Source organism: Tauraco erythrolophus, chromosome 1 (genome assembly GCF_009769465.1).
Source record: "Tauraco erythrolophus isolate bTauEry1 chromosome 1, bTauEry1.pri, whole genome shotgun sequence".
NCBI lineage: Eukaryota > Metazoa > Chordata > Aves > Musophagiformes > Musophagidae > Tauraco > Tauraco erythrolophus.
This window is the reverse complement of record NC_141465.1, coordinates 64574408-64592735: the sequence shown is the minus strand read 5'-3', so window position 1 is coordinate 64592735 and position 18328 is coordinate 64574408.

Below are 18328 nucleotides of genomic sequence, written 5' to 3'. Positions count from 1 at the left end.
GCCTGAAGAAGTAAAAGACCATTTTTATTGCTGGCAAAGTGACACAGATCATCCTTCTTCCAGAATTCTACTCAGGGAGTAGTAAGCGCGGCACACAGCTGTGGTCAAAAAAGGGGTCCTTTGCACCTCAGCATTTTCACTCTGTTCGTATGGTGAGGAGAATTTATGAGTATCAGGAGGTAGGAGATAGAGTCAGAAGGCCAATGAGCTGCACATTAATACCAGGTGCTGTACAAAGTTTTCTTTACCTTTAGCTTCTTAGAAGATGAAACAGGGCAGGTAGGTGGTCTGAGAGTGAGTAAAAAAAAAATAAAACCACCAAAGTCCAGCGCACATTCAGTTGGGAAGAACGATTACAACCACAGTCAGGTGAATACTTTATGTATTCATTGTCGGCCAAGGTAAATAATAAGGTAGGAGTTGGTCAGATAAAGGAAGATATTGGCTTCTTGTGAGGATGAGACAACAGGTGGCTAAAATAAATAGAGGGGGAGTGCTTTTGGAACAAGATAAGCAACAAAACAATCTTGATTAGCTTAATGAGCAGACATTTATCTTATGCCTCTACTTTTCTATTAGTTTCCAGACACTTCCATGCTTCAAGACAATATATCTGTTTTTTAAAGGATTAATTGTTTGACAGGTATGCAAAGGTAGCATTGCCAAACCTTGTTCATGGCAGGTAAATCATTACATGGCCTAAGACAGTGTTCATTAGCAGCATTGTCAATCAAGTGGGAGTCCTGCCAGAGAATTGCTGATGATACGACAGGGTCAGAGACGAAGATATTCAGTCTCTATTCATCCATCAGATTATTTTTTTTAATCAATTTACAGCATGATAATTGAGTCAATTTTATTGTGCTGCCCCTCAAACAATGTAGAATTTGGTGATTATAAATCTCTTGGTACTGAGACCACACAAAAAAAGAGAAAGAGAGGGAGTAAGAAGAAAAAAAGAGGAAGGAAGCAAGAGAGTTGGGGTAGAGTGAGGAGACGAAAGCTAATTGTTAAGAAAAATATTTTAAGAAGGAAAAGTTTTAACTGGAAAAGGCCTGCCTCTAAGATGAAAAAAATAGTTTGGAGATGAAGTCCTCAGTTAAAGAAATTCTTCACCAAAGGTGAAAGGCTAAATTGCCATTCATGGATCTGTATCATCTGAAATTATTCCACTGATAAAACCAATGTGTATCCTTCCCACGGGAACAATACTACCTCCAAAAGTATTGTTTCTTTCTGCTGTGCTGGAGAGCCCTTTTGTAAAATGTTTTCCCCTTATACGTGCAACTGTGCACGCCTGTGTGCATGTATGTACCCGCAAGGTCTCTTTGCTGACTAGGTCTCTGTGTCACAAGATTTAAAAAAAAAAAAAAAATTAGTGTGGAAGGGGAAAATGAAAAGTCCCTTTCTAAGGTAGAAAGAGGAGGGCTTTCTACAGGCAGGAAAGCCCTCTTCCATCAACCTGGGCATGGCTCTGATTTCCATGGCAAATGTCCAGCACTGTATTTCCAGCCCAGGAAAAGGAGTTTGTAAGCCTCCCTCCCATGACCTGCACCCTTCTCACGCTTATCTCAAAGAGTTAAAATGAGTGCCGTTGCCATCATGCACAGGCTTTCTGCAAAATGATGTTCCTGGTAAACATGTGCTTGCTTATCTACTTTCCTCAGTTCGCTGTTTGGTTGATTTCAGACACATGATAAACAGACCATTCCTAAATTTTCGTATAATTACATTTAAATATAATTTTGAGCAATTAAAACGAATGGGAGAGGAATTCATATGAAATCTGTCTCAAAATAAACCTATAAAATATCTGAGTGGTGCATTCCAGGGTGATTTCTTAAACTCCCCTTCATACAGCAGCCGTGCTCAGGAGCTCTTCCCTCAGACCCCGACTCTTTTCTGGGACTCATCAGGCTGATGCTGAACATATTTAAATCCTTCCCATAAAAGGTTTAGTCTAAGTTGCTTCTCCAGTACTTGTTTGAACATTAAATATGCAAATAATCATCATTACACTTCCAACAATTACACATGTTTGCGAGCACCATGTCAAGTACTGGCAGCAGTGCAATCATTTGTAAAGACAAATATTCCATTCCAAGAGATGTCATGCTGCTTAGAAGATTTCTTTTTGTATTAGTAGCCACACTGCTGCTTCATAAAGTGTGCAAATGAACGTGACAGTGCTGCCAATAGCTGCCAGTTCCTTCCTCTCGGCAGAGCAGATGTCAATCAACCATCCCAAACAGACAAGGCCTCCTTACTGCCGCAGACATTAAACATGTAGGATGGAGAAGGGAGGGCACAAACAACACAGGCAGCGCCGGGGCTCTGCTCGGCGTGCTCCTCTCTCTCCCTCTCCCTCCTCCTTCTCTCCCTCTCAGCCTCTCTCCCTCTCTCTTTCTCTCTGAGGAGGCCTGAGGCCGTTGGAATATTTTAATTTCTGATTTCTGACTATATTATCGCTTGTTTGTAAGAGACGAATTGTAATTTGTAGCTCTGAGGTGATATGAAAAGCTGCCTGCGACCGTAGGACAGATGCAGGCGTGTGTGGCAGACTTCTCTCTTCGCTGCTCTTGCCTCCTTCCCCCTCTCTCCTGCTCTTTATGTAGTTATGGATAATTGTCAGCATTCACTTTTATCACATCCAAAGTAGCAGCTTAGAGAAGATGCGACTTTAGTCAGGACTAATCTTGCCTCCTCCTGAAGTGGGAAAATCCCAAGTATTTCAGGGTCCTATTGATAACCCTGGTGCTTTTTTTCCATAAAAGACGGATGACTCTGGCAAGCTTGGGAGACTGCAGATAATGGGATTGACTTGGTACTTAAATCTCAGTGAACCAAGACAGCATAAGTAATTAGTGAATTGGATCCATACTGGGGTGCTAATGATGGCTAATACTACCCCACACCATTCTAAAAACCACAAGATACACATCCATCTCATTCAGATAAAACCGAGGGGACACTGCTTTTGCGGGCATCATTTATTTCTTCCTTAGCACAGAATTTATCCCCCGTAAAAAAAAAAATCTAATTTTCCTGGAGTGACAACCAGAAGAACAAGTGACCATTCTGTCAGAAGAGTTCATTATGATCACAAATACCTCTGGTGTTTTTAATTAAGAAAGGCTAATTAAGAGAAACTACGCATTTATCTTCTTATCTAGTTGTCAAGGGAAAAGTCACAAACACTAACTATATGTTGTTTGAATGGGAGAGGCAGTTCATATTTTTAATCTTTTTTTTTCTTTTAATTTTCAAACAGACCAAATCCTCACAAAGAAGAAACTTCACTTGAAGAAAGTATTTCGTTTTTTAAACCGACTCTCCAACTAATTTTAAGTGTAGTTCAACTCCACATACCAATTTTCCTCTAGGTTAGTATAATTGTGTACAAACTCACATTCTGCCTCATTTTTCTTTCCCCACGGACTGATAGCATTTTATCAGGATAATTTAGATAAATGTCTTTCCATAGGGTTTGCTTATCCTTCCAGGAGCTATGATCGACAAACAGCCACAGAAGATGAATGGCATCGTGTTTTGATCAAATGTGTTCTCATCTGAAAGTAGAGAGGGTTTCAAGGTGAGGGGGAACGTCTGTTTTCCTCAGATGTGATCGTCAGAGGGTGGTCCCCGTCCCCCCCTCCCGTGCCCTCCGGTTTGTCACAGCGGCTGCGAGTTAGGATGCTCGTGCGCGCGAGCGTGTGTGTTGCACATATCAGATCCTAAAACCAGGGTCGGCTCAGCAGAAGATGTGTTGAGCTAATCAAACAGTCTTAGCAAAATAGTTTTACAGAGAGAGTTGAAGACAGGGAGGAGGTTGTTTGAGTGGGGAGGAATGGCACATAAGAGCTGGGAACCCAGACGCCCTCCACCTTTCTTGCTGCCAGCTCAATCCTACAGCCAGTCAACTGATCCTGGCTCTTTCAGCCTCTTATGTGCAATTTGTCCTGTTGTTATGGGACTTTAAAATAGGTGTGACCCGAGGTAGGCTTGGGCTGTAGCATATAAAGGGTTAAGATGCAACATCACTGATTAACAGCAAAAGAGACTCCTGCCAGAGACTAATTTTTTTTTCTGTTCTTTTTTTTTTTTCGTTAGGTTTAAGCTGAAATCTTTCTTTTCCCTGACTGTCAGAAGAGTTTTAATTCTGCACTGGGTTATTTCGGCGAGTACCTCAGTAGGTGTGTGTGTGACCACAGTAGGAAATGCTTTTTAAGGAGAACTTCATATTCAACGTTTGAGGAGAAAAAGCTGTTTAATGCAGGGGCTCTTCGTTTTCCTTCTCAATCTGTAACTGATTAGGAGGCATTCAGAGCTAATGTAGGATGAAAAGATGGGCAGATTCTCGGCTGAGGAGGCGGAAGGGGGGTTGGTTGGGGTAAGAATCTGAACTGAATTAGTACAAACCCAAGTTTTAGTTGGGATGGGGCGAAAGTGTTAGCCCAGAGGCAAACAGGCTGCCCTTCATCAGCAGAAATGCTCTCACCTCAGTGACTGCTTCTCAAAAAGTAGATTCTCCCTGAAAGTAGTGCTTTGCAAATTGCAGCTTTAATCTCATCCTTTCTATCTGGACCAGAGAACTGTTTTTCTTTCTGTCTTGCTTGCTTGCTTGCTTGCTTGCTGCACACAAGAACTTTTGGGTTGTGTAGTTGCTAGATGCATGTATTTCTAAAATGACAGGCATTTTTATAATACTAATAAATCACACAGTCCTTTAAATCTAAAACTGAACCTTGTCTCCTCCTCAATCATGTTTCCTCTTGCTTTTCTGCTTACCACTGATTTACCTGGTTCTTGCTAGCTTTTAGGCCTTTTTGTAATCTTAAAAAAAAAATTAAAATTAAAAAAATCCTTATATTCACTGTTCAAGACCTGAAGTACTTTGTCCTGACAAAACCTGAAATGTTGTAGCCTACATAAACAACCTGCATCCTAATTTCATAATTAACAGTATTTATTGGGAAACACTGCGGTGTGGAATGGTAGGACAAGAGTATGTGAAATATTGTTGTTAAGATGTGAGGATCTTCTGCAAAATTAGAATGCCGTTTGTTAAGGAAATTCCCTTTTCTTAGGTTTCTTACTCTAACTGTTTCCCTTCCATGAGTTAGCTTTCGGAAGAGCTTCATTGTTTATCTTCCTAACAGCTTGCATTTCTCTTTGAATATGATGAATGCAGCTGCAGGACCCTGCATCGCCAGTTTTGGGAGTTTGTCAGATGGTGGGAACCTTTAAAGAGTTTCCTAGCAGAAAGAAATGTCTCCCTTCTTTTGACCTAATTTGCTTAAATATTTAATAGTTGCTCCTATTTCTGCTCTCCTCCCTGGAAGTCACCCTAGAAATTGCAGACACTGAAAGAAATAGTTACATCACTGGACAATTGCATCTAAAATACTGCAATTATAATTTTTTTTTACTTCTGAAATATTATTTTCTATTTTTTCTTACTACACAAAAAGTCTTTGGCAGAAATCAGAAAAAAAAAAAAAGCTAGAACTGATATATGATCTATCCTCTTACACCTTAGACTTACATACACTATTAGCAGAATTACAGAGCTTGTAGTAAATGATATTGAATCTAACACACTGGGCTAAAACCAAGCCCATACCCAAGGTTACACAAAAGGAGAGGTCACTTTTACGAAGATACTGACCTTCCCCTAACTAATATCTGTCACACATTTCTTTTCCTAACATTTCAAAAGGAGGTCAATTCATTCCCAAATCCTTTCTAACAAGACTTTGAAAGTTACTTTAAAAAAACAAACAAACAAAAAAAACCCCAACCATACAAACAACTACAAGGAAAGAAAAAGGTACAGAGCCCTTACATGAGTCTGAAGGCAGGACAGACTAAATGAATTAGCTTCTTTTTGATGCTAAGGGGTGGAAGCCAAGACAACACTTGTTTTTCTACCCATCAGAAAAAATAACAGGAGCTGCAGGTGCATTTTCATTAAGGGACGAAATATGGAAGAGCAAGTTCTGAATCACTCTTCCTACTGGAAAAGACCCAGATTCTTGGTGTCTGCTGTGGGAGAGTTTGTAGCGCACATAGATAAGTAGTGAAGATAGAGAAGGTTTACGTAAAAGGAAAGTGGAAGCAGTACACATAAACAGCTGTCTCATTCAACTTCTGATTTTCCCCTTCCATCATTAAGCACACATGGCAGAAAGATGGAAAAAAACGGATCTTATTTTAAAGAAAGCAACTCAGAATACCACGCTTTGCTTTTTACACCTTACACTTGATATCAGGATGTTGCCGAAAAAGTCCCAGAAGTAAAAGTAATTCACTCGACTTGAGCAAATAGTTCTGAAATCTGCCAGTTGCTGGCATATTTCCACTGGTTAGAAAGTTTGAAAGCAGGCTAAAAAATTTAGGGGTAGTTTTTGTTTGTTTGTTCCTGACCACTGATAGCATGAGCTAGCAGCTGGTAGGAGAATAAAGGAAAATGTGTGTGTATTGACAGCAGACAATTTATAACATGAAGAGATTATTCTCTCAGTCTTAAACATCAGAACTTGTGTCTTAAAAAATAATAATTTGCTTGGACAATTTTACAACCGAGCATTCAGCTTTTCCCCGTTTTTCCTCCTTCAAAGATATGTTGGAATTTGTAACCAACAAGATACATAATTTGTCAGTCCTGTACTTTTTTTTAAAAAGACGTTTTTCAATCTCGTGTCTTTTAAAGCCTTTTTCAACCCTAGCTTGGTAAAGCTACATCTCCACCTAGTGGTTTCCCAGAAAGGTGAAGCAATTATTTTTCAAGCAGAGTGGGCATCTAGATAGTTTGCAGTGCAAAACCAGTGTGAAGAAACTACATTCTTTCGTAAGGAAGTATTTTAAGAGTTGGGATTAAATATATATACACATGCTAATTGAATGTTGAAATTTCATTGGCATATGTTACTAAATAATGGCTTTTTTATTTCTCAGTGTTTCTTAACAAATTCAGCTTCCTACAGAAGAACTAAATTTCAGTGCAGCATTGGTTCATCCTGTGTTTTCTGTAACCCCATCCTAAACTATGCTTGGTCAGTGCTGGGAGCTAGAGATCCCATTTTACCTCCACCCACATCTCTGATTCAAAGTGTGACCAAAGCCCCAAACTCAGCACAAAACAATTAGCAAGAACTTGAAAATACTCTGGGACCTCTCCTTTGTACAGAGATGCTTTCTATAACCCTCTGGTTTAGGATACTTTATATCTGATGTGAGGCATTTTCAGGAAATCCATGAAGGGAACAGGCGTGCACCATGTGAGAAGCTTTGGTACTAGAGCAAGAAAGATTTTTTAAAGCTGTTCTGTCCTTTCACAAAAAGCTTCATATTGCCTTTTCTTGACTCTTCAAAAGATTCTTTCTCCAATTGTTCTAAAAAAGTTACAAAGGATACCGCTTAAAGATTCTCCTGAATATAGGATATTGGATGGCTGAAAAAAGCTCCAGTGCCAACACAATTGTGTACTGTCCCACAGAGTCACCATAAACCATTCCTGCAAAAACTACCTGAAGCATATTAAAAAAACCTTCAGGTACACGAGGAAATTAATATCTTTCGGTAATAGCAAATCCATTCTGTTTAAAAAATACAATATATGCAGAAATTAAATTAGTCTCCTGATCCAGTCCAAAATATCAAAAATATTTTTTTCAGCCATAGCTCTCATTCCTCTTTCATGTCTCTGCAGTGCCAGTTGCTTCACACAGCAGTGAAAATCTAAGTGTTTTTTGGGGGTTAGACTCCCATTCTTTTAAGAAAACAGCCAGTTCCATAGGACTATTCATGGAGCACAAAATTAATTATGTGCTTAAACCTTTGGCAGGTTTGGATCATTCACATGGACAGTAGATGTACTGTTAATTAAATGCTACTTGTAATAAAATATATTAAAGTGATTGAAGCTGCTGTAGCTGCAGTGGGCCTAGAAAGTACAATAATCCTTCACTGTAATGTAGAATCCTCGTGTCAGAAACATGTACAGTACTTAGAAAAAGGATAATTAATGCACATTAACATATATACTCAGAGAGAGAATATATGAAGAGGGTGCTCTGGGACATGGTTAAAATTTTTGTGACTTCAAATTACGGAAATTTGGAAAATCTCCAGTTCTGCAATTTAAAATGATTAAATGGTATCATAACGTTGTCTTAAAACTGGACAAATGTGGAGAAATGTGGAAATGTGGTTTTGTTTCATTAATGAGATATTCCAGCCTTAAATATTGTTTTCCACAAATACAATAAATATTGATTTCTTAGCTAATTAAGAATGGATGGTCACCCACAAATAATTAAACTAAATATTTAGTCTTGTGTAGTAAAATGAAAAATTAGATGCTTATTTCAGAGATGGGTAGCATGCGAAGGTCATTAGACTGTCCAAGGTCAATATTGGATTAAAACTGAGATCTACTGCTGAAGAGCGAGAAGGAATCGTTTTGGAGAAAGAGGGACATTTTGGCTGGCTCAGGCAGAGAACTCTTGCTATCTGAGATGGTGACTGGTGGAAATTTGGAGGTGGAGGTGAAAATGAAAGCTTATTTTTCCTGTAGAGAGTTCACCCTTCTTTTGAACAGTGAGACCTACAGGGCACTGTCAGACAGCACAGTGAAGTCACCAGCAAGAGACCCCAACTGGGCTTGCCCTGAGCTCTGCTGGGTTGCTGGGCTCCTTCTGAGCAGTTAGAAACGGTGTCCTTTAATACATTCTATGTCTGACACATACATGTCACAGATCCGGTACTCTTGACAGCACCCAGTTAAAAGCAATTTGGGCAGATGATGCAAGTGCTGCAAAACTCTAGAGCACCTTTTAGGCAGAAAAATGGAGCTGGTTGAAAAACAAGAACCAGAGATGGCAAAACCCCCACATCTTATTTCCTTGTTACTTTAGCTGTCCTCTGACTTTTTTTATATTCCAGAATTAGATAAAAATGTAGAATCAGAAAAAAAAAAGTGACAATGCTTTGATTGTTTATCCTGGTTTATGTGAAGCCTGAAAAGCAGAAGTTCACTCTCGTTAGGAAGAAGATAAGGTCAGACTCTGTCCAGTCTTATTTGCCCATTGTTTGTTGGTCATGCTCTGTCCAACTGTTTAAATCCATGCCAACTATCTGAGTCCTTTAAGTAATCCAAGTAGTCAATTAAAGAGCCCAGTGTGATTGAGCACTCTTCATTGGCTGTCAACGCAATAAAAGGGCCATAAGTGTTTGTTTAAATATATATGTAAGAGGATGAAGTAGTCAGTGTTGCTACTCAAAAGATATTTTTGCTTTTTCTGACTGTAAAGTTCATAATCTCACAATATGGCAGCTCTAACAAGAATCTAGAAAATCTCTTTCTCAGGAAAAAATGAAGCAATTTGTGGCATTGGATAAAAGCCCTTGTGACTGCATAGGAAAATTACAAGCCCCACAGATATTCCAGAGAAATAAAGACTAAAAATAGCAAATGTGCGTAAGTCCAGAGAGTGGCAAATATTTCAACCACTGTAGATTTCTTACCAGGTAGATAAGATTTCTCATCAATTACATCTTCAAGAGAATTAGGTGAAACATTAACAATTGACAGAACTAACCACTGAATGGCAGTCTTCATACTACATTGTCTTTGGCCTAAAAGGAAGAGTAGTTGTGAGCTTGCTTTAATGACCTTTTTGTTTTTCAGACTCATGCATGCTGAAGTGTATGCTACATTCATGTGTAACTGTTAAGACTTTCAAGGAAGTATTACCTATCATGAAGCATTTATCAAACATGTACGGCAAAGTTGACATGACAAAACTCAGATTATTTAACTGCAATACACTTTTTGGATCTGAAAAAATGTAGAGCAAAAACCCTACACGATTCCCTATATCTTTACAGGTCCAGGAACCATGCAACACGCCACAGCTGTTGCGTAACACAGCTGGAACACTTCTCGTATTCTCATTACTAGGACTGGGTTTCTCCGTATTCAGGGTCTAATTTTCAGGAGCTCAAATAAGCATACATTCTAGACAAATCATTATTTCTAAAACTTGGGGACTGAGAGACTCGTAAGTAGAGAGACCATCACACAAGGTAAGTTCTCCAGTCACAGACATATATTTTATCAGGGATTTATTAGTATAAACTGATATATCAACTCTCCTATAAATATATAAACTCTAGTATTAAACACATTTTGTGTTTTACTTCTTTCAGTAATGCCACTGACTAGTTTTTTATCAAGTTATTTCTTCTTTTTTTTGGGGGGGGTGGACAGTGGGCACAGCACATTTTCAAATACAAGCACAGATTTCTCACATCCATGTCAATTTTAATGTAGTTATATCTAACTGTACTTAGAAGTCCAGACACACTGTGAAGCATTTCCTTCAAAAATCAAAAATCCAGACCTCCTTCAGTCGCCAGGGAAGTGACCTTCAGAGCATCCGAGCATCTATGTGAGCAGCATGGCACCGCAGAATCCCTTGTCCAAGCCACTGGTGGGAAAAGGCAGCTTTTCTTCAACCTATTCCTCCTACTTCTGTTTTTCAATCACTCCCACCCTCTGCCAAAAAAGATCAAGATATGCTTAAGTTTTGTTCTTAAAAAAAAGAAAAACACAACAAACCCCACACATATGCCCTATCTTTCATCTGTTTGTGAGCATTTCATTGGTCAGTATTCTGGGTACGTCTAATATTACTGCATTAACAGTGCTGCATGTAGAGAGCAGCACAAATTGACAAAAAAATAAAAGTACATGGGGAGAAAGGGATGTTTGAAATCTTGGTTGAATTAAGAACCAAGACAGAATTTATCTGGTGATTTCAGTAGAGCATGAATTTTATCATAACTTATGACAAAACAAAACCTTCCGACTGATTTCATTGGTACGTACATTTTTGGAGCCATGTGAAATATTTTCCTTATTTGTAGTAAACCTTTATATATGTATGCATATATACATTTATATATAGTCAAGTAACTTAGAGGCGAGAATATAAACAACATCACCTAGAGAACCATTAAATGATATTAACAAACAAGAATCATTGATGTGTCTCCCTTGTGTGGAATCAAAGTTGTAGTGGAGAAAAAAGAGTCGAGGATGCCAGGAATCTGTAAGGTATTCTCCACAGAGAACACAGAGTAAATGTACAAAGATAAGACAAAAAAAGAACAGAATGATAAAAGTTAGAAAAATATAATCATCTAACAGATGTAACATTTATTAGCTAAGCTCATATGCAAAATAGATTTCACAATTTAAACAAGGCAAGGTGATGTTAACATCCACAGTACTGTTTCTGCCCTGCATATACTCAGAAAAACATAATGGATATATTCAATCTGATGAAAAGGTTTAGATTTAAACTTGCTAATAGTAACTACAGTTACAAATAAATGTGATTTGGAGCTGTTGAAGTTCTGCAACATAGCCCAGCCCACCTTTATGCAGGGGCTGCCAGAATTTGCTTCAGATATAAAGGTATTGCTCAGGTTTCAGTCCACCATTTCGTAAGGAGCTGATGAAGCCTTCGCTTGCAAACATAGAGATTCTCTTCTCTGTTGGAATTAGCGATTTTCTGTTCCATTAATACATAAACCTGCAATGGTTTTGTGTTATGAAATAGTTTCTGCATTCCTGTACTTGTCTGCTGTAGTCCAGCATTTGTAATGATCTAGGCAGCATCTGCTGCAGTTGGTTTTGTATGACTTCTCACAAGACTTCTAAACTTTCTCTGTGTGTAAAGTTCATGGGCTGAGTTGCCTTCCTCAGCTAGTCCAAAGACTCACAAAACCATGTAGACTACAAGGGTGTTTCCCTTCAGATCTGACAGCTGGTGGTCCCCACATGCATCAGTCTTGAAATCTTGGGAAAGACAGAGTTGAACTGGAAAGACTTAAATGTCTTCAATAATACACTAGTAGGGCTTTTGAAAACCTTGAGCTCCACAGCATTTTCTGTCAAGGATTTTCTGTGAGTTTAACACAGTCTGAAGTGTCTGGTTTCCAGCAGTCACAACCTCCACAGGCTGTATCAGCCAGGCTTCTGGGAGGCTTCTCACGTGGTTCTGCAACGTGTGACTTGTGGGAGACCTGTCCCCAGAAATGGTACAGAAGGGCTGAACCCCCCACCACTATCCAGCCGGAGAAGGCTCTCTTCTGTTCTCTAGCCAGCCTTGCTCACTGTGAGACCTAATATCATTGCTTAAGCTCCATTTTTCCATTTAGAAAAGGCAAAAGTATCTCTTTTTTTCTCTTTGGTTTCAACATTTTGAAGTAAAATCACCACTAGGACAATGCTATAAGTTTTGATGACACATTGTTATTGTCTAAGAAAATAATAAGATTGTTGGAAGCACCTGTTAATGTTCTCATACCAGTGACCCATATTATTATGCAAATACACAATCGCTCCATAGTTACAAAAATGTAACAATAGGCTGTAATTTATAGCAGCAAGAACATCAGAAACAGCCCAGTAATGTTCTCAGTTGCTAATTGATCGTTTGCTACAACTACTTTCCTTACAGACATAAGTTAGTAGCGCCATTAGAAGTTAGAGGTCTAGCAGAGATCCTGCCGGAACAAAAGAGCCCAGATGGCTGACTGGTACACAACGGCTACCAATACTAGCTTTTATCTATGGAGGCCATCTTTGAAATACAGGTCAAATCATGAATGAAACATGCTTAACTATCATGCCAAGCTGTAGTAGATAGTTACATGGAACATAAAATTCATTTCAAAAATCCTGAAATCTTTTAGAAGAGGTTTCCCTTCAGAAGAAGGTGAAGGCTTGAGATAAAACAGGAGGTTATTGAGACAAGCTCTTCTTGGAAAGTTTAATCTGTAAATATGCCTGGCCTGAAGATATCTGACTAACCAGCTCAGTGGGCTTAGGTTATACTTATTCCTTCCACACATACAAACTGCAATGAACTGAACAAAGGCAAGCTTGGGATGGTCATTATTGCCTTGATCCCAGTGTTCTTTCTGTCTGATGGACACTAACAGAGCAGGTAAATCTGGTTTGAGGTCCTCTTACTCTGCCTAGCTATGGTAATTTACTAAATAATTTCCTTTCTAGGCATAAAGCTCTTTGTAAAGATTTGCCCTATATATACACAATTATTTTATTTTATTTTTTATTTATTCATAGTATACCAAATTTGTCTGTGACTGATTTGCTGCTTCTCTGCATCCTGGCAGAAGAAAATTCTTTTGTGCTGACTCTCACTCTGCTTGAAATTCCAGGGGACCAATGTGCAATCTGATAAAATTCTCTTAAAGGAAGTTGGAGATTTTTCTTTTTTTTTGAAAATTCAACTCATCTCAAGTCAGGATGTCTTTTCAGAAGATATGCTCCAATCTTAATTGGGGTGCTCAGTCTGAGGGTAAATGGGTGAAATTTAAGGGCCAGAAATATATAAGCAGTTTCTCTAAATAATCTCACAATCTCTTCAATTCTATGCATTTAAAATGAAGAATCTTGCAGTGTGCAGCCTGCAACATGTTAAGTATTCTTGGAACATGGGCAAAGCGTTTACACCCAATAAGTAACTCTACATCACTTGCACAGTGAATTCTTTCCCACTCTGCATAAAATAGAGTATAACTGAGTGCAAGTGCAGATTAACAGGGTAGCAAGCACATGGATGTTCTCCCCAGCTTTGCTTCAAAGCGATTGTGCAGTGGCCGTGAAGCCCTTTTAAGCCATGCGGCTGAGACCTGTGCTCTGTGGGTCTTAAAACCTCACTTTCTGCAGTCCAAAAATACAGCCCTGTGATGCCAAGGTGACTCTTCAATCCCTCTTCTGAATGAGTCTTTGTAGCGAGGAAAGACAAGACAGGTCCTTGGAATTATGGTCCGAGGAAAAGCTTTGCCATCAGACCTGTTAGCAATGCCTCGGTTTTGTCCAAAATTTTGAAAGCACAAATACAAAAGGCTAGAAAATATGAAAGTAAGTGGGAGGGGACAATAGCATGCAGTAAGAGAAGATACAATAAGGAGTAGTTTGAGAGCAGTTAATATCTCATTTGGCTTCTTACAAAGGTGTACATTACACAAGGAAAGATTACAAGCCTTTTTATTCTTTACCTTACCTTGCCCTGAGGTATGATGAGCATTGTTTTTGTAGGAAAAGCTTGGGAGTTGCATTGTGTCTGTCACAACATGTCAAGTCAAACGTATGAGCTGAAGAAATGCCTTGATTTTGCTCAATTAGTATTGTTTGCTTTGTGGCCTTCCTATTAACAAGTATAAATTTGTACAGTGGTCACCATTTAAAAATCAATATTTACCAAGGGTTATCACATCATCAAGTCTAGGACACTAAGTAGTTCCTTAAACTTTGAACAGAAAATTATGCTGCCATCTGGTAAATATTTAACACACGTATCATTTTATGGTAACCACCACTTTTGATACAGGTGTCCATTACCTCTTTCTAGCTAAACCTTACATTGCACTCAACTTAGGCTTCACTTCAGCCAGATTTCAGTTAAAGGAACTGAGGAAAAGAATATAGTGAAACTGACTTTGTAATAAATATAATGAAAATAACTGTAATGAATCATCACTTTCATTTTTTGCTGTCCTCTAGTCCCAAAGCATTTAATTCAGCATAGATAATCTACTGAAATTACTGTGGAAATACTGAATTTATGGCTAAAACATATGTAGGGAAAATTGACTCAAGATTCCACTTTACTTTGGATGTAATAGGAAATTTTCTGTTTGGCAAGGAAGACTCTCCAGTAGCTAGCTATGCTGTCCAGATACTTTTAATCTAACCACCCTTCCTCTGATGTGTAAGTAACAGATGTTTAAGAGATAAGAAATTAGATAGATTGTGATTACTGAGAAACAACTTAATTTCAATTCATTACTTGATGTTCTCATTCACTTGTTCTGAAAATGACAATAGTTAGTAGGGTTGTTGGTTTTTTTAATTGACATTTTTTATGTTTTAACAATCAACTTAAACTTAACCTATGCACACCTCTAATTTTGAAACACATCATTTGCGAGCTAATATGTCACTTTTTCAATGTAAGTTGGAATTATTTCCAAATTACTTCACTTTAATTATGTATGTGTACCACTTAGCCAGCTCGTTTTCTTGTAGACTATGGAAAGAGGTAAGGAGAAAGCAGGAAACAACAACTTTGCTTCTCTCCCTTTCTCAAAACAAAATCCATTCCCTTCCAGTTTTCTAAAAAAGAGGTGTTTCAAATGAACTACAGGAAGGGTTTGGCAGAGGAGAGATTAGGTTTCAGTATTTCTAGCGGGAAGGAATAGAGATGATTAAGAACCTATCTTGAATAGTTCATTAGCTTTCAAATATTGCATGTGTTTGGTTGATAAAGGTAAGAATGTTCACACAAGTTCTGTAAGGCGTTTGACTTTGTACCTCATAAAATTTTTGTTAAGAAAGTAAAGCGATAATAAACTCAACACAGTCTATGTTGAACAGCTTAAAAAGTACAATTTTTTCTTGTTATTGCAAACAGGGAATTCTCACAGAAATGATGTTTTCCTAGTCAGGTCCTCAGGGATCAGCTTTTAATGTCATGCTGTGAAATATTTGTATCGGGGCAGAGGAAAAGACTTGGGATAGGTGTTTGGAAGAACTTTCTGAAATATAGTATAGTTAGTTATACAAAGAGGATACCTAGGAAAGCTGCTGTTTCTCAGTGAAGGTTTTTAAGAATTGATTAAGTAATCAATTGCATCTGATTCCTAGTAGGGATATGGGCTAGATGACTCTTTGAGATCCCTCCAGAACTGCATCTGAGGGTGGTCAGGAAACTGGAGCAGTGATAAATAAAAAAGAGATTGCTGACACGAAGCCAGCTGAATCAATTATTTCCTGATAACTCTAGTATAAGCAAGCAGCACAGTGTTGTAGCACAGCCATAGCAGGAGGGCAGTGGAGAGAGAAGGGGAGAAGAGGGAGCATAAAATTTACCAACTCGTAGCCATGTTGACACCATACATCGCAGAACCTTTGTCATCAATTCTTATCTTCCCAGTCTAGAGAAAAGGCATCAGAAAGACAGCAATGCTTTGTAATTCATCCTTGCCATGAACAACCTCAAATTATGCCTGTATAGTTCATAAGTCAGGCAATGTTTGCAGGGAGAAGTATTCTTTTTTATGTCTAATTGATATCATTGGAAAAAACAGATGAACTCTTAGGTACACAAGATCTAAATCTCCTCTTTTTTTCCCAACTGTATAAATATGTCTTATAAAAAATACTGCTGGTCCTTACGAAGTCTGCTTTGTTTATACCTTCTGGCCATCATAACTATAACAACCCTACTGTAGTCTGAAATTGAAGTAACAGGTGACTTGATCAAGTCTAAGAGAAGACACAGGGAAGAGAAAGACATAGTCCATTTATTCTAGCCCACAGACTGTGGTATACTCCAGTGGCTAGAAGGTCAGTTAGGACAAATTCAGAGTGGATACTAGGTTTGCTTTTTATCAGTGATAGCAGTTAAGTCCCAAACAACGTATTAACATATTTGAAAGATTCCCTACCAGAAAAAAAAAAAACTATTAAAACAAGTCTAGATATTTTTAGTAAATTATGTAGCTCCCAAAGGAGCTGAGATTTGGAGCTAAACCAAGGTGTTTAACAGGCTTTTGGTCTTTGTTAAATGGGAGGTGAAAAAAGGGATGAACCCAGTTGTCCTCTTTGGTTTCACAATCTACAAATCCACAGCTCTGTAATTTAATTCAAAGAGATGAATTTAAAAATAGTGAGTAGAACATCTCTAAACCCACTCTTATTTCTAGTTTATTGTTCTAAATTTGAGGCTGCTACATCTCTCATTTGTTATTCCGTATTCATCTTGTAACAAGAAACAGGCTAAGGCTCCACAGGATGAGAGTCAGGCCAAGCCAACATAGACAGGCTTTTAAGCCATCTCCTCAAGCACCACAAATCTTTGTCCAAACCTCAAAGTTTATCATGTGTTAAGCCTATCCAGATGGTAGGTGATATTCTGGTATTAACAACCCACATCCATTTCCACTTCCATCTCTGTAGGAAATTGCCAGTAAATCTCCCTGGTGGTCTTTTAAAAGTAAAGGAACCCGCATATACATGAATGTGCGCCACATATATTACAGTATCTGTTTCTGAACTAAAACCCAAACTATTAGGAATTTAGTATCTGAAATATGTAGCAGAACACAGCTTCAAATGGTATAAAATGGTGCTATTTGCAAGTACTTTTCCTGTTTGCGACAGTCCCTGGCTCTTGAGGACAGGACTTGGAAAAGGAGAAGGAGGGTGTGACCTGCCTGTTTATCTGTCTGCCTGTGAGAGATGGAGTGATGAGGCTTTGCGTGAACAAAGGCAGGACCCCAGACTGAAACTCTCCTCTCTGCACAGCATTGTAGGTGCCGCTACAGCTCCAGTCCGAAGTGCTGTCAGCTGCATGCCCTGAACTAACACATCAGATTTATGGGCTGCGAAACCTGGAGATTTTTAGTATACGTACCAGGCAGCAGAAATAAGCATGGAGTTACAGAGCAGAATAAACTGTCATGGAGATGTAGTCACAGTCAGTTGTCCAGTGGCTACAGCAAAACATGGAGCTAGAGGAATTCCAGCCTTGCAGGAATGAGGAAAATTTTTTTAAAATTTTTTTCCTTGGGAAAACTGTGGGTTTACACTCTTAAAGATAATTTGCAGATCATTGGGGCTGCCTTTCAATTTCTCCAGAGGTTATTTGGCTTTCAATAGGTCCAAGCAGAAATTGTCACAGCTCTCTGCTTCCCTGTTGCGTTATTCCTCTACAAACACCTTCCCCTTCCCTGCTCTTCCACTATGAACACCTGTGTGTCTGTGGGCGTAAGGCCTGGGACCACGGCTTCTCTCCCAGGAGAAGACGACCAAGATGTGATTCAAAAGACATTCAGGATGCACTGCACAGCTCTGCAGTTAATAGAATCTCAGAGCAGGAACTAGCAGAGTTGTGTGAAACTGATGGGTTTCAGGAACACAAAAGTCCCCAGGCTTTTGCTTCACCCTTCTTTGTCACTCTGTGGATGCACATCACTGACAGCAAGGTGAAAACTGAAACCCAACCTCCTTGTTTAACCTCCGGACGCATTACCAAAGTTTTGCCAAGCTATTTCCTTCTGAAAAACTTTTTTTTCTGTTTCAATCGCCTATTTCCACTTGGCAGTTTCCTCTCCTTTGTTACAGTTTGTAAACCAGCTGGCACTTTAAAGTCCCCCAGATGTGCTACTGAACCACGTCATCTAGAACCTTGAAAACATTTGCACTGTCTCAAGACACCTCTTC